The sequence below is a fragment of the Stegodyphus dumicola genome, chromosome 8 (assembly GCF_044657685.1).
Source record: "Stegodyphus dumicola isolate Sdum_Otavi_A_Nest chromosome 8, ASM4465768v1".
NCBI classification, from domain to species: domain Eukaryota; kingdom Metazoa; phylum Arthropoda; class Arachnida; order Araneae; family Eresidae; genus Stegodyphus; species Stegodyphus dumicola.
This window is the reverse complement of record NC_140775.1, coordinates 92552545-92579166: the sequence shown is the minus strand read 5'-3', so window position 1 is coordinate 92579166 and position 26622 is coordinate 92552545. Positions and strand designations below refer to the sequence as shown.

The following is a 26622-nucleotide window of genomic DNA, read 5'->3' as shown; positions in this document are numbered from 1 at the left end:
GTGGTCTGGCATTATCTTGTTGTAAAATGGCCCCAGGATGACGTGCCATGAAGGTTAATGCAGTTGGCCGCAGGATGGTATCAACATATCGTTGAGCTGTTAAAAGATGTACGAAGGATAACTAAAGATGACCTGCTGTCATATGAAATGGCGCTCCACACCAGAGTTTATGGCTGTATGCCTTTGTAAAACAAAGGCTGATTGGGACCACTGTCCCAATCAGCCTTTGTTTGGATTGGGACCACTGTCCCTGTCCTCTCCAGAACACGGTCATCATCTGCTTCAAGAGTGAAGCGGGATTCATCGCTGAACACTATGCGATGGCAGTCTGATGGCAGCCATGATGATCGGCTGCGACATCACACCAGAAGATTCCGCCGATGTTGTGGGGTCAAAGGCAAACGTCTTAAAAGCCTCTGTGAGCGTAACCCCGCCTCAGACAAGTGGATGGTGGACGGTACCAGGGAGGTATAGACGTGGCTGTAGTGCGCTGAATATTCGACAATGATACTGTTGAGATGGTTTGGGCCTGGGGAACAGTCATCCTATCTTGCCTCGCATTTGTGCTCCTTGGCCTTCCAGAGCCTTCATTTCATCGGCAATTTCCTTGTAGCAACCATTGTTCTCAATATCTTTGCACAGCAGTGTCTGTACGCTGGTATGACCACCCAGCAGACCTATAGCTTGTTATGACCACCCAGCAGACCTATAGCTTGGTATGACCACCCAACAGACCTATAGCTTGTTATGACCACCCAGCTTCGCTTCATGCAACCCTATAATGCGACTACGTTCTACGTACTAAGACTACGACTACGAACTAAGTCGTTTAGTTGTCTGTAAGGTCTTCGATATCGTCGTAATGGCAACTTTAGTTGCTTCTTTACGGAGTTACAATGGCAGCAACAAAAAAAGATAAATTTTCCGCCTCTGTTACTGGTTTGTACTTGCAAATCGCGCACTAGAAATCGAAATTCCTGTCCACTTACTTTGAAACTTTGATCATTTGGTTATTCGATCAAGATGATTTTGCATATCAAATTTCGTCACGATCGCAAAAGTCCTTCTGGGTGCTTCGATTTTTTTGCAAAAGAGTATATATCAACATGAAAGTTCTGTGGTGGGAAATTCGCTTTAACTGCCTATACAATCTAACAGTTAGCTGCAAAGTTATCTAACTGTTTAATTAACAACACAAACACAAGTTCCAAACTTAACGCTGCCCTGTTGCTATGGTGGTAGAGAAACCGGATGCCATAGCTTTGGGTCAAGCCTCGAATCGCGAAGAAGCGTGGATGACTGTTAGTTGCCTTCCCCACTTTTTCAATGGATGTAATACAGGTTTAGCCTCCCCCCTCGCTGCTTTTGTGTCAGCTTTAAGATTTTCACCGCCCAGGTTGTCCTACTATTTTATGCCATATTTGGATTTATATCAGTTACATTCACGGTGTCCACAGAAAACATCGTGGATGAAAACGTAGTAAAAAAGCAACGAAAGGAGGAAACATCGTCATATAACATACCATGCAAGGAAAGAAAGCCAGGAAAAGACATCGCAATTCTAAAACATCGCCGTCGAAAATCAAGCTTTTCAAAAACATAACAGTTTTAAAACATCGTGGTAAAAAATATAGCAACTACAAATAATCGCATGACGATAACATCGTAGACTTGTGTTTTTCAGGCTTTAAAAGTTGCAAAGCATTTTCGCAGAATGATTTGTAAGCGCAAGTCGGATTCACCTCTTCATTTCATATTTTTAAAATAAAGAAAAATTGTTTGCTAAAAATGCTAGAAGGAAACGAAAATGAGTATAAAATTAATGAGAAAATAAAAGAAAAAATTAAAAGAAAGCATTCGGAAACGGAAAATGAGTGTAAAATTAATTATACGTATAATAGTAGAATGAAACTGTTGTAGTAATGAAATGTCATTATTTAATTCACATACAGACCTTACAAAAGTTCAATTGGAATACATTTTGAATCCATTTTACAATCTGTTTCGGATAAAAGAGTCCTTTATTCTTTCCTTACGTATAAGATGTCACGCAGCGAAATTGTCCAAGCCAAATGGGTTCAGGAATGGTCAAAATGGATATTACCTTGAAATATTGTTGCGAAATGCCTTGCTGCGGTAAGATAGCTTCTTCGCAAACCGGCTTAGGGTTGCCAGATTTAAAGCGAAATCGCCCATTTGGCGACAAAATCGGCGATATGCCATAGACTGAGCAAGAATATTCTAGAACACAAGCGATTCTTACTTCTTAGCGGTTTTCCTTGGGAATGTTCTCGAAGGTAGGTTAAAACTATATATACCCTGCCTGTACGCGTAGTAGTAGTATCTTGAATTCAGTACTGTACTAGTTTGTTGACTTCAGTAGTAGTGCTTTGAGTTCAGAGATTAGCTTGAGAGAGCCCGAACTGAGTCGGGAGCTGTACTTTAGTGCTTTGCCGTGAAGCTATCTTCACCGTTGTAGTCTGAGGACTGTGTTGCTCATTGTTCCAGCGTGTTTATGGTAGTTTTTCGACGATTCTGTCTAATACTGGCAAATAAATTGTGTCTTGATTCTTCATCAAGTGTTACCGTCAATTACTCCAAATCCGCGAACCTGTAGAACGCAACAATATGATGCCTGAAAATTTTCTCGATTACAATACTGCCTTTACTTCGTACAAGAGAGTAAAAATACATTGCCTAGTTCTATCTTTTGATATCTTCCTAACTTTGTTAAAGGTGGTTTTCACTTTCAAAGAAACAGCTTTAAAATATTTTATTTTCATTCTTTTAAATAGGACACCCTCCGATTCCGTACAGCATCCTACAATAGCTCTATAGATGCTCTTTTTTTCCCTAACAGTAGTGATAGTCCCATTTTTTCCCAAATAACTATGGTTAATAATGAAGATGGAAAATATGTCGAGATGTCGATCATTTGATCGATGTAGTACGTTGAATATTTATTACAGCTTTCAATCGATATTTATTCCACCCCATTAATCACGTGCACTGAACAGCATGATCTAACTTCATTGAAGACAATACAAATTATTGTTAAGAAAATATTATTCAATTATTATTTATTAGCGAATCAAAAATGTATACATTTGTGGTTGCTTGGTTTGCATTTCTGGTGTAAAACTTCACATAATTATTTACCCCGAACAGTGGACTATACATGTATAAATAATTAATGTTTATCGATATGTTATGTATTTACCTAAACATCACGGCGAAATTATAATTACACGAATTTTTGCTTATATCTAATATGAAAAACCCACCATAGCTGTTTTCATGATGTCAGTATGGCTGAACTATGACGAAAGTTAATTTAAACAACTTGATCGAAGACTTTATAAACCGATTGTCTACTACTCAAGATTTATATTTTTCATGTGTGACACCATGCGACAAAAAGTGTTAGCTTTCCCTCCCCAAATTTATTTCCTCTTTTAATTTAAATGGGTCATTCCATATATCAACATGGGACATTCATATAGTAAATCTTAGAATTGAAATATTTCACATTTTTATACCCTGAAGATACTCATAGATTTTAGTTTTACCACATTCAATATAGGTACCATTTATTTTGCCCCTCGCTTTCCTACTGGTAGGATATTTGCTTGAAAGCGTTTGTCGAGAAAGACCAAATCTTTTGGTTATTTAGCCGTTTCGTCCCCGAGAATGTTGCCCAAAGTGTCTTGATATTGCACTCGCAAGAATGAGGATAGTACACACACATGCAGTTAAGCTTTGTGCAAGAGCTGAACCTGCACCCTTGGTTGCAGGCTTGCAGTCATTTATTATATTAATCACTACGCCGTCCACAGCATCATTATTATATGTTTATCAATGTTATCAATACAAAGGTTATTTATTTAACAAATATAAATAAACAAATATTTCTACTCATTTTGCTGTTCTTATATGATATTTATAAGTGATTTTAGCCATGCCTCAGCCGGTTCTTATTCGCAAACTCCCGCTCTCCAAAATTATATTAAATTATAACAGTTTCAAGCATTTGAATACAATAGTGTGTTCCCTTAAAGATCTGGAACATAAAGACAATAAATGGTAAGGGAGTATAGCTTCTTTCGATACATAGTTTTAAATCGCCTCCATTTTTTCCCCTCTTGATCACAAACCGACACAAAATTAGAAAGTGGAAATGCTTCATCCCAGATACATCGGAAAGGAGCTGCTTTCTTTGGCCTTGGGGGGGACATACGTTCTCATTAGCATATTCGGCGATTACTTCATTAGGTGTAGTTTATCATATTCTAGGTCGAAGACCGGGAAAAAAAATACGTTTGAATGACGTCAATTGGCCTTATTACTATAGTCACTGACGTTGTATAGCTCATTTCAGCACCCGAATGTGTTCTGGCACATTTTTCTCCTTTTTTTTTTTTTTTTTTTTTTCCTCCTCAGCTTTCAAATCTAATCATCATAAATCACAACATTCCTTTTTTTCCCTTTAGTGTTTGTGCAATTATTTTTCTCTGGGTATTTGACGATGTCTCTTCTTTTATTTCAAAGTAACATAGAGCTATTCAAGAATAGCAGTCTACGAAGTTAGGAAGTTTCGCTGTATTATGCCAATATCACAGTACGATAATATTGACATAACACTTCAGAACTTCCTGCTAATCTCCGTTCATTAATCCGTGTTAAATTTTAAAATTTAAAACCTAAATTACGCAACTAATATCATTTGTTTTTTATTTTGGCATAGGGGTAAACTCCTTTAATAGTTTTTCACATATTTCTCAAACGCGCCAACCTTTGCTGGTAGGGCAGACGTTTGAACGTCTCTGGAGAGAACTTCTTTGATGTATTAAAATGCTTGCTCATACCACGGTTGAATGAAAATAGTCTTAAATGCTTTTTCAACAAAATAGCTGGCAAATAGACCATTATCAAAACCATTCCAGGGTATCGCATTCAAAATTTAGAGATTATTGAGCAAGATGACGTGTCAGTTAGGTGGACATAGAAATTAATCCCTTCTGTCGTTTTCTTGTGAGTGTAATTAAAGTCCACGGTCATTTAGAGCTTACTTGATTTTCTTTTTGTCAGCATTGGAGGGAATTCTCCTAAGAAGCTCCTTAAATTTGTTGCTTATGCTTATAATTTATGCTAAAATACTCACCATTTATTTGTTGAAATAAAGTGGTTAGCTTTCAATATCATTTTCTTCTGTTTTTGACAATATTTAGTTTTAGCAGTAAGGGTGGATTTAGCAGTAAGTTAAGGAACTTTCGTCTGCGTATCTGGTCGTCGCTCCCTGTGACGCAATTAGTTGGATGTATTTGTGTGAGCGTCTGGTAGGTACTGCTGTGATGTAATTTATCGCCTGTGTGCGAAAGACGGTAGAAGAGCAACCATCCCTTCTCGCGTCAACAACACGACGGCTTTGCAGGCAAACTGTTGTGTAAACCTTACTTTGGAATAGTACATTAATCTATAGTAATCAGAATAATTTTTTGTTGGAGAACTCTGTGTTTGATTTGCTAATGATTATTTCCGATGGTAGGCAGTACTAATGAAGTTCGATGTCCATTACTGCTTAACCAGTGTCGAATCCCGAACTTTGGACACTTTCGACCGCTCTATCAAACAATTAATGCAAAAGTGTTCTTTGGTTTCAAACACTGAAAAAGGTCATGCATGAAAACGAATTAACAAAAGATATAATGTCGCAAGTAACAGAGAGAAACTATTTGGCATTGATCATTTAACTGGAAAAAGGAATTTTATTACGTACTTCAAACCAATACTTGGATGATTTTAGATTCATTTCGAATGCTCGCTCTTGACTCTGTTTTGTAAATTTAGAGGGGGGGGGAAACAGAGTTATTGATTTGAAAAGACATCAGCTGCTCTGAATAGTTCTGCATTATTCTCTTATCTGCCTTTGATACCTTTTGTATTATTTATTTTTAATTTTCGCTCATTATATTGCTCAGTGTCTACTAGTTGTTTCCTCTGTCATTCTAATCAAATGCTGAACATCTACGCCAAATACAGTTTTTCTCATCTACTCAATGTCCTGGTCATTTTAAGTAAAATATTATGGCAGATTCCACAAATAAGCTGCTCTTTGAAAACTGGTATGAAAGCTCTGCAACTTTCCTTTTGCTGTCGGCAATTCGGATCCTTTTCCCATTGTTTTCCATGGCTATTCGTCATTTTACACAATGGAAAAATGGGTCATGCAGGCTAACGCCTTTTAAATCAATTCCACATTAGCACAGAAATGACACTATTCAACATTGAATATGCAACACTAAGAAAAAGTGGCCAGAAAGTGATGAAACTCGGCAAACAGAGACTACCTTGGACGGCGATACGCGAAGCAACACGTCTAGGTACTGAATCAATGAGACTATGGATGATGTCCTGAAAAATGGTTCTCCATTCCCTGTCAAGCATTTTTCGCAGTTCGTCCTCTGAACGCGGCAGTTGCAGGATCTGCAAATGGCTTCCAATCATATTCCAAATGTGTTCGATTAGTGAGAGATCAGGAGAGAACGGTGGCCAGGGAAGTATCTGTACAACTTGCATAGCACATTGGTCCATGCGAACAGTGTGTGGTCGGGTGTTATTCTGCTGATAAAGGACAATGGGCACTCCTGAATATGCAACACTAAGAAAAAGTGGCCAGAAAGTGATGAAACTCGGCAAACAGAGACTACCTTGGACGGCGATACGCGAAGCAACACGTCTAGGTACTGAATCAATGAGACTATGGATGATGTCCTGAAAAATGGTTCTCCATTCCCTGTCAAGCATTTTTCGCAGTTCGTCCTCTGAACGCGGCAGTTGCAGGATCTGCAAATGGCTTCCAATCATATTCCAAATGTGTTCAATTAGTGAGAGATCAGGAGAGAACGGTGGCCAGGGAAGTATCTGTACAACTTGCATAGCACATTGGTCCATGCGAACAGTGTGTGGTCGGGTGTTATTCTGCTGATAAAGGACAATGGGCACTCCCTGAAGGTAAGGGACTGTCACCAGCCGCACCACAGCATCCATTTTTTTTATCGTGGGACCATCATAGTGCCCTGAATACGAACTACAGATGACCTTGAATCATACGCAATTATGCCTCAAACCATGATGTCGCGCTGTTGCGCGAGGGGCGTTCCACATTGGCTGCCGGATTGGACCTTTCTCCACACTCATACGCGGCGACTCTCACTAGAGAAACAGAAGTGTGACTTATCTGAGAACACGACCCTGTGCCATTCCGTCGTCAACATCGCTCTAGCCCGGCATCATTGCTGACGTTGGCGTCTATCATGTGGGGTCAATGACAATCTTCTTAGCGGACGCCACGAAGGCATGTCATTAGCCACCAATTGACGGCAAATGGTTCTGGTCGATATGGGAACATCCAACGTGAGTTGAAGATGCTGCAGAATGGAGGTAGATGTAGCTTGCCGGTTCACCACCTCTTGTCGGCGGATTCGTCGATTTACGTGTGCTGACGTCGCTCTAGCTGCACCCTTACTCCTCGAACTTGCCACATTTCTTTGTTCTAACCATTGTCGTCATAGCCGGTGCACTGTGGACGTGTCCAGGTGTGTGTCACCTGAGATTTGCTATATGGACCAAGCTGCCCTTCTCAATCCGATTATCATGCCTCTCGTAAAATCGTCTGTCTGCTGGAACTACCTCCGTTGACGACGGCTTGGCTTTCTCTGCTATTACGCGCTTCATCTGAGACAAGAACAAATTTTCTACGATGATTTCCTTAGCAGAAATAACGGCACGAAAAACTGAACATCCTGCAGGTTCCTTCCCTTACATCGTCTTCAACGTGCGCTGGGGAGCTGTGCATTTCACAACATTCACATAACTCGGCAACGAGCGTCCAACCGTGAAATTTGCATAATTTTCGGGCCTTTCCTTCTTGGTTTTGCATTTTCAGTGTTGATTAGTGTATATTTAGGGAAATTCTTTTTTGCACAAATTACACAAAATATCTATAGAACTTAGAGTAACGAGTAGGAACTATAGAAAAACTATAGAACTTAGAGTAACGAGTAGGAACTATAGAAAAACTATAGAACTTAGAGTAAAGAGTAAGAACTATAGAAAAACTATAGAACTTAGTAAGCGAGTAAGAACTTAGAACGAGAAGGTTCTATGTATTGTAGTGGCCACAAATTTTATTTGCCATTAATTTAATTTTTTTCTGATGAATGTGTGTATTTTTTTTATTATTATCGAATTGACAAGAATGAATTGAGTTGTTGCATATATATATATATGAATGTTGCATATATATATATGAATTTAAAACTTAATTTAATTACCTCGGAAAGGTATTTTTCGTTTTTAATAAGGACCCTGGCAAATTAAGACAAACTGCCATTTGAGAGAAATATTTAATGTGAGTGAATGAAACGAGTACATAGTTAAGTCTGAAAAAATTAAATATTTTCTGTATTAAGTAAGTGCACAAATCATCATGTGTCGTTAATATAGAACGAAATAATATCATAGCAATACTTATGTTTTTTAACTTCGCCATTTTGAACGACGGCTCATTTTAGTAAGTCTTTGGCTGTAAATTTCATCGTACTAAATCTTAAATTGATAGTGGCGTCTTAATTGCTTAGTTTAAAATTGGTTCAGGTATTAAACTGAAGTCCAAGATCAGATTGTAAATTATTTTTAATCTTGCAATTTCTCATTTTTAATTTTTAAAATTACTTTTATCTTTTCGAAACTTTAGTGATAAACTCTTCGATGTGTCAGATTATAATATGAATCTTCAGATTGAATCCCCCCCCTTTACTTTCGCTATATAGCCAATAGAAAAGTCATAAACCTTTTTTCTCATAAACAAAAAAAACTATAGAACTTAAAGAGTAAGGAGTAAGAACATAGAGGTTCTATGTATCGTCGTGGTCACAAATTTTATTTTTTCATATTGCTGAAAAGGAAGAAATTTAACAAGCCAGATTTGAAAGTGTGAAATAGCCTGTTACATTTACGAGTTGTCACGTAGATCTTAAAATTTTTGTAACATAACGTTATTCTATTCATATCTCTGAGTGTTAGTAAATTTCAGTAAAGTGTTTTTCCTTAAAATGCTTATTCTTCATTTGTTTTGATACGGATAAAATTTCTAGTTCTTAGTGGCATGCGCTAATTCACATTCTCTTGCAGCTTCTGCCAGTCGTAAACAAGCTGTTTACTTATCTAGGGTACGTTGAACACGTTCATGTTTACCTCTCATAATGTCGATGGTAACACACTTCAGGCAAACATTATTCACTATCACTTTAGATTACTTCTAAGGATATGCATCGTAATCGCATTTATTCTGCCCACGGGATAGTATACTAAGCTAAAATTATTTATCGTGGAATATTTTCCTTTTAAGATTTATAATACTGCTTTCGGAAGTTTTAAACTTTGGGCTCTGAAGACGAAACTGATCAATAGATCCACCACCGTTAGCAATTTTTTCTTACTTTTTCTTCTCTTTCTTTTATAAAATTCCCGGTTATTTATGATTTTCTGCCAAATGTTCTCTCCTTCTTTTCTTTGTTTAGCTTGCTGAAATGTATTCACTTGTCTTTCTTCTTCGCTAAAAGGAAACGGTTTTGTATTAATTGTTGGGCTTTGAGTTCTACTTTTGCTGAAATATTTTTCAGACCATTATAGCTGTTCGTTACACAAATAATGCGGTCGAACTTAAATAAGCTGAAGCTGAAAAATCAGAAAAAAATCGTTTAGTAAAATGAAATTGGAGGAAACGAGACTGCCGGCAAATTGCTTAAACAGTCTCTTAATTTTTTATGCATATAAATGTCTATAAATTCAACATACATTTTGGAACTCACTTTTATTTGCGAAATCATCAGCGATTTTTTTAATGGAAAGTGTTTTTTATTTATTTTTTATTTTTCATGAAGCATAATGCATGTGCTTTTCTGATTTTGAAAATGGAGTAACTCTCTCGCATGTACCCTTCTGTCATTCCCAGGTGAAAGATTCTATTGTCAACTCAGCATGAATAATTCTTGGGTCCTTTCTTCTTTCTAAAGGAATGACACCATCGCCATTGCACCGGGAACGGGGCTGACAAAAATATACGGAAGCTCTTTTTCAAACTTCTAACGTATGTCAACTGTCAACTCAAGGGCATGAAGTTTGGAATGCCGTCTCGAGAGACTTCGTTGTAAGTTTGGATTCATCTATCTTACTGTGTAAACATTTATAGCAAATAATTTTAAGTGTGTATTACTTAAACTTCTAATGAAATAGAGCAATTGTAAATTTATGAAAGTATTCATATATATCTGCTCTTATTTTATTGTTCATTGACTTTTTTATTTATTAATTATAGGCCTTTTTTTATTGTAATTTTTGTGTAGTTCTTATTATTGTGAATTATTTCATGCAAATATTTGTACATATTTATCGAATTGCGCCTTGTATTGGTTTTGATTTATTTTACATTATTTTATTTATTTATGATTTTTACGTCTTATTAGTCCAAACGGGCTTTGTCCCTGAGGGACTATTGTTTTCGTTTTGCGATTTTGAATCGAATCATTCTGAATGTCCGTTTCCCTTTTCAAACTGTTGCCATCAAATATTATTGCCCTGTATTATATTTGAAGAAATTATATAATGAAGAATCTTCATAAATGTATATATATTTCTGGCATTGTGATAAAACAACGATACCTAGAGCCATCAAATTTTGAATGACATAATCCTACTGCGAATACGGGCATTTGGAAGCCCAAAGTTGAAATTTGAATTTGTTTTATTATCGATTTCATATTTTGTAAAACTTAAACCAATTAACAAACTCAAGGAACTCAAGGATTTCAAAGCGAGCAATGGCAACGTTGTACAGAAAAAAACATTTACCTCCAGCGCCTGACACAGTGTATCGGAAATTCTAAAGATATGCTCAATTTAAAATTATTTTGCGTAATTGCTCTTGAACTGAATTTTATGGTTCAAGTGCGAAGAACATGATATTTAATAAATAAAGGTAACGCACAAAATGTTAAAAAAAAATGCCACGTAAACGTAATTTAAAATTTGAAACCTTTCAGATTTTCTTTTTGTGTTCTTTTTATTGCAATTTTGTGCGTGTTTCTTATTATTTTTTTAATTGTTTGTAATAATTATAATTTTTTGAATTCTGTGAAGTTTTAAAAATGTTTATGCCTTATTTTATCCTTCTCTATAGATGGCGCTGCCCTCGCGCCAGATGTTTGATTCCTAATATATTTTTAATTTTGTCGTGTGTTTGTGGCAATAGATAAAATAAAACCAAATGTCTAATATTCGATGCTAAAAAAAATGAAAACATGTAAACAATTCTGATAGCTCATAAAGTCAAAATCTTATTCAATTTTGAGTCTTTTCACTGTGTCAAATTCAAGTATTTCCGGGTAACTGTAAGTCGATGAAAATTCAAGGTAAACTATTTAATAATTATTAATTATTGAACTTACCAATAATCAAATTCAGTTATTTTATTAATTTATACCGTATGCAGTTCTGTGCACATAATAACTGCAATGTGATAAATAGCAAGAACAGAGTTCGAGATACTAGCTAATAAAATTTACCAGGCTTTTAAGAACAAATTTCCGGATTGATGACATTTTTGATGTTTTGCTTTACTAGAATCATTTTGAATGATTTTTCCGGAAACTTTCTTGCATTTCGTTTCTTCTCTGCTATTTTCAGCAACAAAACTGTATAAAAGCAATTGTTGGAAGCCACCAGATACTTTAACCAATTCAGTTTTGCTGACCAAATATTCAGTGATTTCAACTTACATGGCTTACATGGTGACCAAGTCTGCAGTTGTTTTGCGTCGTTTGAATGTCGATATTATGCATTACTAATGTCACGTGATCCTGTATTTTTATAGCAGTATCTCTAGAGATTTCTGCTGCTGTACTTTGTTGCATTCGTTTTGTTCATTAGTTATTTCATGGAGGTTTCAAATAATATAATGGAAAAAGCGAAAGATAAAAATATTTTGCATTTACTTAATGAGGATTTTTTAAGTATGCCAACATAATACTATACCATGAATGAATGACCAGTACGTCAATCGCGAGGCAATGTTTTGGCAACCCACAGCCAACAGGAGACGATTTCAACACGCAAACGCAGCTTAACCATAAGTCATAGAAAAAACAGTTGTTCTTGCTTAGTATCGTAGGTGAAAATGACAATACTCCTTCTGCTCCAATCGTAGGGAAAGTTCAGGAAAGTGGATGAGCAGAGTTCTATATAACTTGTCATCTACTTAGTGTCCAACACGCTATTTAGCGGGTTCCTCGGGAAGCAATTTTTAATCCTTGGTGTAACAATGCATAAGCTGGCACTCATTGTTCCTTATTCATTGAACTGACGCTCCTAGAAAAAATGTCGATTTTCCTTGACTTTATTGCAGTGGAAAATATAAGTACTCTTTTTTATGTTATTAATTACAATCATATATTTGTGTACATCTCTTGCATTTAGCATAAAAATAAGTAATAAACCGAAAAAAGCCAACATTTGTCATTTTAATGAAGAATGGAAACTTGATTGCATTTTTACATAGATGTAGGGTTCTTGCTTAACGATCAAGGTTCCATTTTTAAATTTACATGATAAATATTAAGTACATTATCTATAAAATAGTGAGTTTCAAAAAAATAAAATTAGGAGTCTTAGGGCTAAATTCAGAGCCCAACAAAACATTTTTACAAAACCCATGTCGAAATCCCTTACACTGACTACTGCATCATTCAAAGTAATTCATAATTTAGCCAAACCAAATTAAGCCATGTTTTGAGGAGAATTTACAGGAAAAGCTTCCATGAAAATGTCACATTTTACTTTTTAACGATTTTAAGAAAATAACTGAAATTATTGCTGCAATTAAAGGTCTACAGTTGTATTGAAATACTTATATGCCCTGGACTGAAAAAAATGAGTGATAACAACATTAATAAATGTTCCTGCTTTTTATTTCAGTTTCATCAAACGATATAAGTTGCAGAATTCCTTATTTTAATTCTGGTGCTTTTTTATTTATTTATTTATTTATTTATTTTTTTTTTAAGATTACATACCTAAAGAAGAATTGTTAGATATGTTGCCTTTGAAAGAAAGGATTGGAGAACTTTTAAATCATTTTCAATTACAACAAATATCGCAGGAGCAATGATAAGACACATAAATTATTTATAACTCTATACCAAAATGGGGAAAAATTCACCGAATGATGGCGAACGCGAAATTTTTACTGGACAAACGTTTTGAGATACCACTGCATATTTCACCAATAAGTGTCAGCTAGCAGAAGAAAAAACACAGAGGAAATATGGACATAGCGTTCAAAATTGTAAATTCCATTTGAAGAAGTTTCCTCAGATTTGATGCTCTTCCAACAGCAACTTGATGATTGGTTTGGTTGGTTTACTTGATTACGGCAAAGTACTTGAGGGATATCTGTCTAAGAGGGGGGCAGCTTTCGTGGCTTATTTTCTAAGGAAAACCAGTATGTATCCGCTCTACACATGGGGAAACTACAAAAAACGCCGATACCGTTCCCCTAGAATCAATTATTATAAGTCGAACTACAAGTGTTCAGCGATTTTACCGCTCATTCTCTGAAGGGACTGCAACTTGATTAATGACATCCAGAACTATTATTGCATTACGATTTAAGATGGCTAAGAATATGTAAATTTCGGATGCGATTTCGTGATTTATTAGTTGAACTATGAACGTTCTCGAAGAGTAAGATCAAGAATGCACAAATTTACGTAATGAAACGTGGTTCAGTGATTTAACCTTTGTTACAGATTTTAAATCGAAATGAGTTGATTTAAATTTAAAATTGCAAGGAATAACAAAACATAATTGAAATGATGAGTAGCATCAAGGCGTACAAAAGAAACTTCACTATAGTAATAACATATCTTCAACAAAATCATTTGTACAAATACATCGGCATTGCAGCAAGCAATGACCACACAAGATGACAAGTAACAGTACAAAAGAGGAGACAAGAGAGGAGAGAGTAAAAACCTATTGGAATTAGAAGTTTTCATTGTGTCCATCTTCACAAACTATAACGCATTGCATGCGGGAGATTTTTGACAACACTGACGAACGTACAGGAGGAATCTCTATAACTTAATATTTTACAGAATCTTTCATTTCTAACAAATCTAATGGATCAACCCTAGATTTCAGACAAACCCAGAATCAGGAATCCATCGGAGTGAAGTCGGGGAACCGCTTTGGCCACGAATCTAGTAAGTTACAATACCTGATTCTATCTTGAAACATTGTACACGTTTGAAAACTTGTAATTCCAATAAAAGTTTTTCCCTCTGTCCTCTTGCATTGTCACTGATCCTTTACAATGATCTTTTTTTGCAGATGTTTTACGGCGGCCATTTTCATCATACATGTATCATTCCGACGCCCTTTATGTTTTTTCAATGATTAATTTGCGGAGGAAAAAATTGGCCATTCGAAAGTTTTGAAATATTTTCACTGTAACCATAACCATGAGAGCTCTATTGTTTTATATCATCATAATCTCGTGCGCATCAAATATAAATTTCTGAAATTTAATTTCGATTGGCTGAGCGGTGAGGCTGTTAGGGGTTCAGGTTCATGTATTGGGAAAATATATTTATGATTACCCCATATCATACCTGCATCATTTATTATTACGTTGCTGCTGAGCAACTCACAGCTGTAAAGAGTACAAGATCTGGTTAAGTGAACAGGTTTCTGGGTAATGACTATGGTTGACAGGTCTCAGTACCTTAAGATTGAACAAGAAAAAGTATTTTAATTACTTTTCATTTGGTTTGTTTGGTTTGTTTACTGTGTTTCTTGAAATTTAATAAATCCATCGCTGGAAGCTTTCTGTGGTGTATAGGCATCATCTGACCTTTGAAAATGAAATCAGTTGTTAGAATGAGTGACAGGGGACGTTGTTAGATCAAAACTGTTAATTGTCAGAGCAAATCAATTGTTAGAGCAATACGAAAATGAATGTAGCGTCATCTTCCCAAGAAAGGAATAACGAAAAAATTTCTGAAATTCTGTTTATTTAAACAGATGGCGCTACTTTCGTTTTTGCTTTCTATGGCATTTCAGTATGAGTCGATATGATCGTAGCACCTCGTGCCTTTCAAAAAATACTTTGTTCCTGAAGCTTACTCTGATTTCCCTCTAAATCAATAGAGAAATTTATTTACAGTTTCCGATCGTCTAAAGGTTTTATTTTATTTTTTGTGGGAGGAGATAGGCTACTTTTAAATGGCCCTCATATGTACAGCAGTGGTGTATTTACTTATATGCACAGCAGCTTTTTACACTAAGCTGATTAGAAGGAGTTGTTTACTCCTGTTCATTGCAATGTTTTCCCCAATTAATTCTTTTTTAATTTTGCAGTTGGACATCGCTAATTCTAATCAACAGTTGCAATATAAAGCCAAGAACTTTTTAGATTTTCTGTTTATTATGTGGCCAGGAAGCAATAAAGATCATATTTGAAAGAAAGAAAAAGTGGTAAAGATATAATAAAGATATATACTTTTCCCGAAACTCTTTAAAACGTTACACGAAAAGAACAGCGAGAAAATAGTTTTAGACAAAGTATACTTCTTGGATTATTTTTATAAAAACAATAAGAATTTGTAATTTGTGGTGATAAATTCAATGAAACTTCTTATAACAACGACCTCTAAAATTAAACAGTATTTTTTAAATATAAATAACCACTGATATTGGAAATTCCCAGTAGCTGTATTCTCTAAGATGATCACTTTCACTAAAGATTAACATAGTTCGAAAGCATGAATGATGGTCTTTAAGAAGTTTTACTGGACTATGTGCCCAACTGAAAAGAGAAATTAAACCTTTCATGATCATCTCTTGAAATAATATGTGTTAATATTTTCCCTTAAACAAAGACGTCCCTCCCCACACCTCTGTTTTTTATAGTCCCCAGAACTGTTTTGTTACGTGCTATCATTATTGTAAACATCTGGTCACTTTATAAGGTTACGACACTTTAACTAAATTAGATTTAATCTAAATTCTAAGTTGACTTCAGGTTTTAGAGTCTACTAGACTGGCAGAAGTCTTTTCTCAAAACGTCTTAACTTATAAACTACTACACAAACTGACAGCAACAAATGTATAAAAAGAACTGAAATATTTATTTGCGTTTTAACTTGTAAATACAACTAAGAAGAAGAACAAAATTTAACTTCCGCTACTTGAGATTTTATAATGCAATAGTATTTCGACATTTACAAATTAAAATATTAATTACCGCTCACCGGGCTAAGTTGCCAAATCTCTTTCTAAACTTAAATTTTGGCTTGTTATTTAAAGTCCACAAATTTGAAATTCCTGATAACGTAGGCGAAACAGTGCAAGTACAGGAAAGATTTAACGCAAGATATAACGTGTTAAATAATGTAAACTTTGCAACGTCACGTTATGGGTCGTATACAAGATTTTAACATTTCTTTGTTTAACTCCACTTACGTAAGAAGTTGATTACATTGATGCCTGCTCATTAAACCTTTCGTGTTTTAATGAATGCTCTATGAATAACAAATAATATTTTAAGACATTTATAATCGTTGAATTTATGGCTAACGCAAACAGAATAATCGATGTTGAACGCTATTAGATCTATGCAGCTACATGAAGCTATTGAATTTTTAATTTAGAACCTTTTCTTTTCCCACTTTGATTTCTGTTTTTTCCGATATTCGCTTCTGATCATGTAATCTTTCGGTGAGAACTCTTTCGGGGAACTATAAATTTCTCCAATCTCCAATCGCAAGGGGACGACAGAATTCCATTTATAACAGTCAATAACTGTCAGAAAACAGCTCGCTTTTGTTGCCAGGCTGTTCAAAACAAAAGGGCATAAAAATCTGAACTCGTAAAATTCTTCCGTCGAACACTCAAAAAGTTGTCAGCGCCATCTGTTGGTAAACATTGCCACTGAATCATTGCCGTCTTGTATGTGACAGCCGAAATTGGTATTACTACGGGGTTTTATATCGACAGAATCGTTGAAATGCGTGATAAAGACAATAATAAAACGTGAAATAAAATTTCTGCGTCTGACGTTTTTTCGCATGCTCTTTATATTTATGAATGCTTTCATTTTTTAATCTGAAAGATCAGAAGTAGACAAAAAACAACCAATTAATTAAGCACGTCTTTCTTTTAAGACACTCAAAAAGATTTTTTATATGAAATTTTATATGAAGCTTATTTGAGTTTATTTATTTCATTATTATACAGGAAAACAATTTTTATTGACAATGAATAAATTTTAAGAAAAGAGATTTTTCCAATATTTTTTTAAATATAGTGATTTCTCCATCCTATAATGTATGTGTTATAACACGCCCTTCTTGTAATGTTTTGTTTGAAACAGAACACTGAAATAAAGCAACTGTAAAATATTTTCACGTAAATTAATCAAACAGAGTACACATTATAGGAATATTTTAATGAAATTTTAAATGCATCTAAATTTTCTAGTTACCTGGTTATTTGTCCCCAATATATTAATTACCAAGTCGGTATAATACTGAGGATGACTGAAAATCACAGTACTCCGGGACCAGTTTAAAAAACTGCGCAGAAAAATAGACTAACTCACGTTATACCCTAATGTTTGTTAAAACTTATACACCAAGAAGGAAAGAAAATAGCAGAATATTTTTACAATACATATAAGTAACCACAGCATAATGGGAGGAAGGCATGATTAAATTTGCATGTGGTTTGGGGTACAGAGAGAGCAGAATTCAGTACACAGAGCTGTAACCTCTGGCAGCACTAACGGCTGAAATCCATCTGGGGAGCGAGTCGAACTGAGCTTGGATGACAAGGTTACTTCAGATAAAATAGCGATAGCAGACGTCATTGAATGACTCTGTAATGGCACATGATATTTTTGGGGTCTTTGTGATGCTGTGTTTTATTGCTTCCAAGACCGCTACTGATTTCGATCGGAATACACTATTTTATTGGTATAAGCAAGGCTTTTGTTCAGTTGTCGAGTGTTGAAGTCTAGGTAGATTTTGATTACGCTGCCATTACCTTCTTCTAGATCGTAGTCGTCTGTATAGAACTAGAGGAATTTCTTATAGTTTGCTTCATTTTTTCATGCTTAATGTGATGTTATTTTCTCCCCTGGGTGGTACTCATATAGATGTGTTGGTGTGTCGTATTTCTGCATGAAGCATTTTTTGCTTTCTTTTTCATACTGGTTCTGCCCTGTATAGGGCAATCTTCTCGGCTATTGAATGAGAGAAGAGTTTTGGGGCTGGTGATTTTTTGGATTAGTTTTTGGAATGGTAGATGAGTTCTGGGGCTAGTTTTTGTGTTGAAGAGCTCCGCGGAAGAGAAGAATATGTGTCAACGCTCATGAGGATTAAATGGTCAACCACATGCAGGGGCGTGTCGCCACTCGTCATTAAGTCGCCCATCATATTACATATCGGATATCGGTCCTTATCCTGGATACTTTCTGAATGATAAGCAGCACCACTCTCACCCCAGATCATTGAGAGACTGAACCTAATCTCATCTGAGAATAGTATGCAAGCCAAATATTCTTCAATCCGATTGCAATGATCATGACATCATTGTGAATGAACGCTATGGTGCTGCCTAAAAGCTAAGACATACGCAGCAGGTCTGCCGGTATATAGTCCTCCGTCTCCTAAATGTCTGACCTACGTTTTTTAAGATCCATTGTTCTGTGGTAGCAAGAAACTCATTCGCCACCTGCTGAACTGAGGTGCGCTGTTTTTCTTTTGCTGATAGGTTTGGTTTGAGAGTACACTAGGGCTATCTGCCTAAGGGGAGGGATGCCTTCGTGGAGGACTTTCTAAGGCAAACTGGCTCGTATACATGTTACATATGGGGAAAACTGCGAAAACGCCCATGCAGCCAGCCCGTTCGCGGGATTCGAACCTCGGACCGAACTACCAGTGTTCAGTGACTTCACCGCTCGGCCGCTGGTGGGCCCTTTTGCTGATAGGACAATCCGCCATGTTTCCTTTAAGCGTCATACATCTAACAACCTCATCATGACGTTAGCTATACTTTGCAATTGTAAATCCTTTTCACAGCCGTGAAATTACGCAATGCTGCTCGTATATAACGGCGACATTGAATTCCTTGGAATTTTTTTTTAAAATTTTTTGTCTTTCTTTGATCTTTCCAATGATTCGGCATCGCGTAAAATTATTTAATCATCATATCGAAACTCTAAACCCACTGCTCCGCTTCTTAAATGCCTAAGTCATTTCTTTCAGAAAACCAATGGACATAGAAATTTTAGAAATTTATCATATTTAATTATGATTGAATAAGTGCCTGCCAAATTAATTGGATATGTGGGAAAATAAAGATTGGCGATTTGTCGGAATCCAGTTTCATCATCTTGGTCTCGTCTTGCCACTCTGCCATCATGACTTGATGATTTAACTCCAGTCCCCGTTAAAACATTATTAACATTTTGCTTTCAAATTACTTCAAAACATCTTTCAAAATATAACTTACCAGTATGGATGCACACTTTTAAAATAATTCTACTTTAATTAAACTTAGGAGATAATATAATCATTTAATCAATACTGTTTAGGAAATAAATTATATAAGATATATATATATATATAAATATATGTAGGATGAGGTTAGGATTAAAATAGAGGAAGGCAGTGACATTTTTAAAGGTATTTAATGATGAAAGAATAAACATGATTATGGTATGTACAAAATGAAAGGAAGTAAGATAAAAAGTTTGATTCATCATGAAACGAAATTATATCGTCAATCAACATCGTCGAACAGCATAGTTCAGTCGCATGCATCACCGTGTTGTAACCTCATCGGAATGCCAGTATGTCCATTTCCTCACGCAGCTTGAAGAAGTATCTCGCTGCTGTCGCTGTCGCTAGATTTAGGAAAAGGCGGACGAGTTATAGGAGCGAATTACCACACGGCCATTCTGCCTCGCCGGGCGTCCTCGCCTGGGGGTTGATCTGAAAAGAAAGAAAAAAAAAACAAAAAGCAGAGAAAGTAAAAAAAAATTAATGTCCAGGTGGCGAATGTTAGGTTTGTGCACCACCGGTTCGTCTTATCAGCACAGGTTGACATCATAATGGTGTCTTCATGGCGTATCTTTCGTACTTCGTAACAATCAGAGGGATGAACTGTCTCATAAGGACCGAATAATTTGGGACGAAGTTTAAGTCCAAGTTTCAGTTCAAGTCGAAGATTCAGTCCAAGTGGAAGTTTCAGTTCAGGTTGGATTGGCATTTGGTGTCCAAGTTTATATTTGCAGGGAGGTTTGCGACGTTTCTTATACTGTCGTATATGTGCTTGCTGTAAACGGAGGAGGTTCCGTTGAGCTTCAATGCATAATGCAGCTTTTTCATCATCATGCTGTGTCAGCAATTTCATTGTCTTTGAAGTTCGTTTAAATTTTCTTCGTTTATACTTCCAGGCTCTCTTCTTGCGTTCCTTGGGGTGTGAAGTAGATAAAGTGTATGGAATTGTAATTTTTCTTCCAAATATTTCATCATTCTTTTGTGCCTCAAAAGCTTCAACTGGAATGTCAGAGACAAGTTGTTTCCTTAGATTATTTTTCTGTTCTTTGGGAGTTTCTGCACTTTTAGCAGGTGTTTTCTCGTTTGCTTGATCAGCACATGCTTGTTCAAACTGATTCAGTTTATTTTTCACAGTTTCTTCAGTATTCTGCACGCTTGGATCATTATCGACATCATCATCATCATTAGCTTCATGACTGTCATCATCATCTTCGTTGTCATCAACATCATCTTCATTGACATGATCTTCATCAACAACAGCAACGTCATCTTGATCAACATCATTATCACCATCTTCGTTAGCTTCATGAGTGCCATCATCACCATCAGCACCATTAGCGTTATGATTGTCGTCATCGTCAATACCATGATCTTGAATCATGTCGTCGTCTGCGTGATCACCATCTCCATCAACATCATCGTCATGAGCTCCATGATTGGTATCAGCATCATCTTTGTCATCGTGATCATCCAAATCCAAAGTGTCATCATCTAAATCCAATTCTGAATCGTCATGTGCATCATCATTATCATTTTCCTTAACTGTTTTCTTCAACTGAATTTCATTTTCTGTTATTTTCTGAAAATCTTACATAGCAGTGTTAACTTCGTGTGGGTTGTGAGGAGTAATGATATGTTGAACTTCCTGGAGAATTTCCGATTTTGAGATGTGTGAAAGATCAGGTGGAAATGTGTGATCATGAGTAACATTAGCAACATTAACAAAAATTTGATCATTATTATTGCTGCATAAATGAATACCATCTTTGTCAAATGTAAATCGAGTTTGTTGCAAAAAGTCTATTCCAATAATGGCATCAAGAGGAATCATATAGTTTTTTACTACATGGATTTTAGCAGGTAAAATAGTGTTTTGAATTTGAATGTAGTCCTTAAAGAATCCAATACTTTGAACTGTGTCTCGGCCAAGTCCTGAGAATGTAATTCTGGAAGGATGTAATGGTGGAGAACCAATTTTGCGGTATGTTTTCTTCGTAATAAGTGTTGCTTGTGAACCAGTGTCGTAGAGAGCAGTTAACTGAGTTCCTTTAAGTTGAATATCAACATGCATAGGATTTTTAGAAAAATTTTGGGTGGAAAGTGCATTTACAGTACTATCAGATGTAGAACAACTAGGAGCAGATTCCGTGGTCGAACTACCAGAACGTTTGGGACAATTGAAATGAACGTGACCATAATTTTGGCAGCCATAACAGAATTTGCCATTAGATTTATTTGGACAAGTATTGCTTTTGTGACCTTTTAAACCACAAGAATAACATACTGGCTGTGTATTTGATGTACGTTTATTATCAATTTTAACATTGGAAAGGGAATTTGTAAATTTCTTTGGAGTATTCTGCTTCGAATGTCTTGAATTGTTAAAGAGTTTTTCATAAATCTTCTGTTTTTCTTTAAATTCAGGAATGGATTTACAACCATATAAAATTATTTTGTTGTTTGATGAATCAGGAATACCATGTATCACATACTCAAGCAAAGAAGAATCATCCATAGAACCTTTGTATGCGAGGTCTCTCATAGCTAAAAAATATTCTTGTAAAGTTTCAGATGTCTTCATGTGACGAGATTCCATTATTTTATGTAATTGAAGGCTATTAATTTTTTCCGAAAATTCATCTAATAAATGGTGTTTTAATTGTTCCCAATTAGTAATTCCACGAATTGATCGTATTAATGTTAAAGCTGGACCTGTAAAACATTTTTTAACAAAAATTACTTGGTGAACTGGATTCGTGATTTGATAGAGATTAAAAATATCTTCAATGTCAGAAATAAAAGTTTCGACGCTGTAATTATCCCGAGAGGAAAAAGGTTTGATCAAATCAACAATGTCCTTTAAGCCAAAACATTGAAACGGAACAGTCTGTTCCGGCTTAAAGGACATTGTTGATTTGATCAAACACTGTGAAAGCAATAAATTTGCAGGCGCACTTTCAAGAGAGATTTTTGCCTCGATTTGTTTACATAAAGAGTCATCTGGAGTGTGATTAATGGCTGTTTGGGCGACGCTATGCGTCGAGGGTGAACTTTACACCAAAGCGTCTTCTTCAAGGTCGCTGTAGTCAGCGGAATCTGATTTTAATAACGATACATCAGCTACATTCGTAAGAATATTGTTAGCACAGTTTTCAATATCGGTGGAAAATTCTAAATATAATAAGTTACATATGGCAATTAAATCTTTGAGAGAAAATTCTTTGAGAATTTTTTGTTTCGTATCTTCAAAGTTAAATGGTTTGGGAAAACCAGAAAAATTGCGTAACCTAGCACGATTCTGCCGATCACCATCTGAGCCAAAAAGTAAGCGATGTAAAAGCTTGATATGCTTTGTACTGGCAGTTTTTAATGTCTGTGCAATGTTGGGATAATCGTTAAGTGTAGCCATTATTTATCAGTTTCGTTTTAACCAAATATGAAATTCACAAAATATGTATGTTTCTATTTTGTCAAATAATATTTATCTGGTTTCAGAAATTATCACACCAAAATATATTCTTAATTTTTCTTATTCTTCACAATAATATTAATTCTTCTTAGTATATTATGTTTAAACACTCAAAAATCATAAATGAAATTGTAAACATATGATTCAAACAAATAGTAAAATATATCATCAAACAAATCTTCATATAAGACTATGTTAAGAATGGAAAATATAATTTCACGTTAAAATATGATATCAAAATTAATAACTTAAAATAATGTTCTACAGTCCTTGTAAAATATAGGCATCACAAGAAATAAGAAATTTATGCATCAAATTCGAAAACGAAAGTACTTCTTCAAAGTAACTTATTTAATATATCACAATTCTGTAAATAGCCAGTAATGTATTTCCATCAAAATCAAATACCTTTAGTTTATTCAATTAACCTTCATCGAAGCTGTTTAATTAATTATCATCAACATCAAATTCGAAAACGGAAGTGTTAATTCTTCAAAGTAATAATCATTCAAAACTAAAATGAATTTTCGTCAAAATCAAATGCCTTTCGCTTCTTCAAATAAACTTCATAAAAAGGCGTCATCAAATATTCATAATAACTTGAAAGAATATTACTTCCTCATTAACATTACTTCATCAAATAAAATTTGCTGTACTTACGTGCTGACGAATCACAACAACGGGAATCTTGCGATATTATTCCACAGTAGTCCATCATTAACAGCAATACTCGGAATGTTATATGGTAGTCTAGGGGGTTTAAAAAGTTGAAGAGAAGAATCTTATCTTACGTATCTTACGTATCGTTTTAATGCAGATGCCTCTTGTCCAATTAAATTAATTGTAAACCAAAACTCTGAACTGAAACTTTCCTACTCCCAACCTTCTTCCTCTGAAAGTGCTATACCCGTTCCCCTTTTCCGCATAAGCTCTCCTGCCGCCAAGATGCTTTTTATGTATGCTGCTGCCGCTTACTTGCTAAAAATGATGTCGTACTTCAAAATGTAACTTACTGTATTCAAATATAATTAGAAAACATTTTGTTTGAAAAAGGATGATTTGATATGCGTAAAAAAATAAAGATTGTGATTTTTTAAAAGACGTTATGCTAAATTGCGTCATCATGCTTTCCACTCTGCCACACTACGGTCTTCTCGGTCATCTACGCAATATCTAAGCTGTTAAAAGTCCAGTGCCTTCATCTACGCATTTTAAAATCATTACACACACACACATATTTAATTACACACACATATATTACAATAATTTTAATTCTAAAATTTAGTGTGAAATTGGGCCTGTTTAAGAGAGATCGGTCTGGTCTTATTTTACTTAGTTTTAACCGTAAATTAGGTTCCACTTTAAATTTTGTTTGGTATTTATTTTTCAAATATAACATTTAAGAAAATCCTTGTTCACACAAATAGGTTATGCAGAAAGACAATAAAAATTCGATAGATTTATTTGAAATGCCTTTAAATTCTTTTTTTTTTTTTCGGTTCAGCCAAATGTTAACTAGAGTGTTAGTTTTGAAATCTTCAGTTAGAGTTCGATCACAGGAAATTTCTATCAATTGTTTTTATTTTCTTCGAGGGATTTTTTAATTTAATAGTTAAATATACACTCTTCGTTTAATAGTTAAATATACACTCTTCGTTTAATAGTTAAATATACACACAAAATCGAAGCACCATGAAGGAAGTGGTTGTTTTTGATGAACTTGAATATGTGTATAGCTCATACACAGATAATAAAATGATTAAAAAATCAAGGTCATAGTACCTGTTCACAATCACCCAGTGAGGCTCACAATCACCCACTGAGTGTTCAAATCAGTAGTTGGTCGAACCGCCCCTGGCGTCAATGCATGCTTGAATTCGTGGAGGCAAGGAAGTGGTAGAGGCTCCTAATGTCATCCTGCGACACATTCTGCCAGGTATTTATCAGTTGCGCTCCAGATTTGCGATATTTTGTGTTGCCCGAATCTGGCGGCCTACTATGTCCCAGATATGCTCGATTGGTGAAAGGTCTGGTGACCTTGCTGGCCAAGGAAGCGTATCAGTCGCACGGAGACAGTCCAGAGATATGCGAGCGTTATGTGGCCTGGTATTATCTTGTTGGAAAAGGGCCCCAGGATGACGTGCCATGAAGGGTAATGCAATCGGCCTCAGGGCTGTATCAACATATCGTTGAGCTGTTAAATATGTACGGAGGATGACTAAACATGACCTGCGATCATAAGAAATAGCGCCCCACATCATCACACCAGGGGTTATTGGTGTATGCTTTGCAAAACAAAGGCTGATTGGGACCGCTGGCCTTGTCCTCTTCAGACACGAACACGGTGGTCATCTCCTTCAATAGTGAAGCGGGAGTCATCGCTGAACACTATACAATGCCATAACCCTGGTGTGATAGCCCATAACCTCTGGTCTGTACGTTGTCAGTCTGATGGCAGTTATAATGATCAGCTGCGATACCACTCCAGACGACTCCGCCGATATTGTGAGGTCAAAGGCAAAGGTCTTAAAGGCCTCTGTGAGCGTAACCCCGCCTCAGACAAGCGCCATAAGATAGTGGACGGTACCACGACAAGTATGAACGTCGCTGTAGTGCATTGAATAGTCGACAATGATACCGTTGAGGCGGTTCGGGCCTGGGAAACAATCATTCTATCTTGCCTCGCATTTGTGCTCCTTGCCCTTCCAGAGCCTTCATTTCGTGGGCAATTTCCTTGTAGCAGCCATTGTTGCCAACATCTTTGCACAGCAGTGTCTGTACGCTGCACGTGGCTGTCTATTGCTCGGTATGACCACCCAGCTTCACGCAACCCTACAATGCGACCACGTTCGAAGTCGTTTAGTTGTCTTTAAGGTCTTAGATATCGTGGTAATATCGTCTTTAGTTGCTTCTTCGGGATTACAATGGCAGCAACAGAAAAAGATAAATTTTCCGCCTCTATTACTGGTTTTATACTTTGCGAATTGCGCAATAGAAATGCGCGCTATAATAGCAATTCCTGTTCATTTGCCTTGAAACTTTGATCATTTGCATATGTTCGATCAAGATCTCTTTGCATACCAAATTTTGTCACGATCGCAAATGTCCTTCTTCGTGGAGGTTTTTGTAAAAGAGTGTACTTTGTTTCTTTGCTGTGCCACCTATTTTTCTCTTGCATACCACCAGCGGCACGTGTCTGACTTAATGTACTAATGTCTTTCTTTTGATTGAGTACTAATTGCGAGTTATGATATAAATCTAGCAAAAAAAATTTGATGCTTACTTAGAAGTAAGTAAGATGTAACATTCTTAATTTAGTTGTTAATTGATGGTAGGTTGGTTTATCCCCTTGATCGTCGATTAATCTGCGATTAAAGAAAATAGCTACTTTTTCAATGCCTAAAGTGTTTCTTTTGATTTTGGTATTTTTGCGATTGAAAACTTCTCTTAACATATTTTTATGTTCTTAAA

General features: G+C 35.8%; 1 long non-coding RNA gene across 1 annotated transcript in view; it reads left to right on the top strand.

The window, feature by feature from the left end:
* LOC118182669 (uncharacterized) overlaps positions 1 to 26622 on the top strand; it is a 107354-nt gene that overhangs the window by 33704 nt on the left and 47028 nt on the right. The window contains exon 3 of the long non-coding RNA XR_015042870.1: positions 10016 to 10210. This is a non-coding gene — a long non-coding RNA (uncharacterized LOC118182669). The remainder of the gene's footprint in view (positions 1 to 10015; positions 10211 to 26622) is intronic.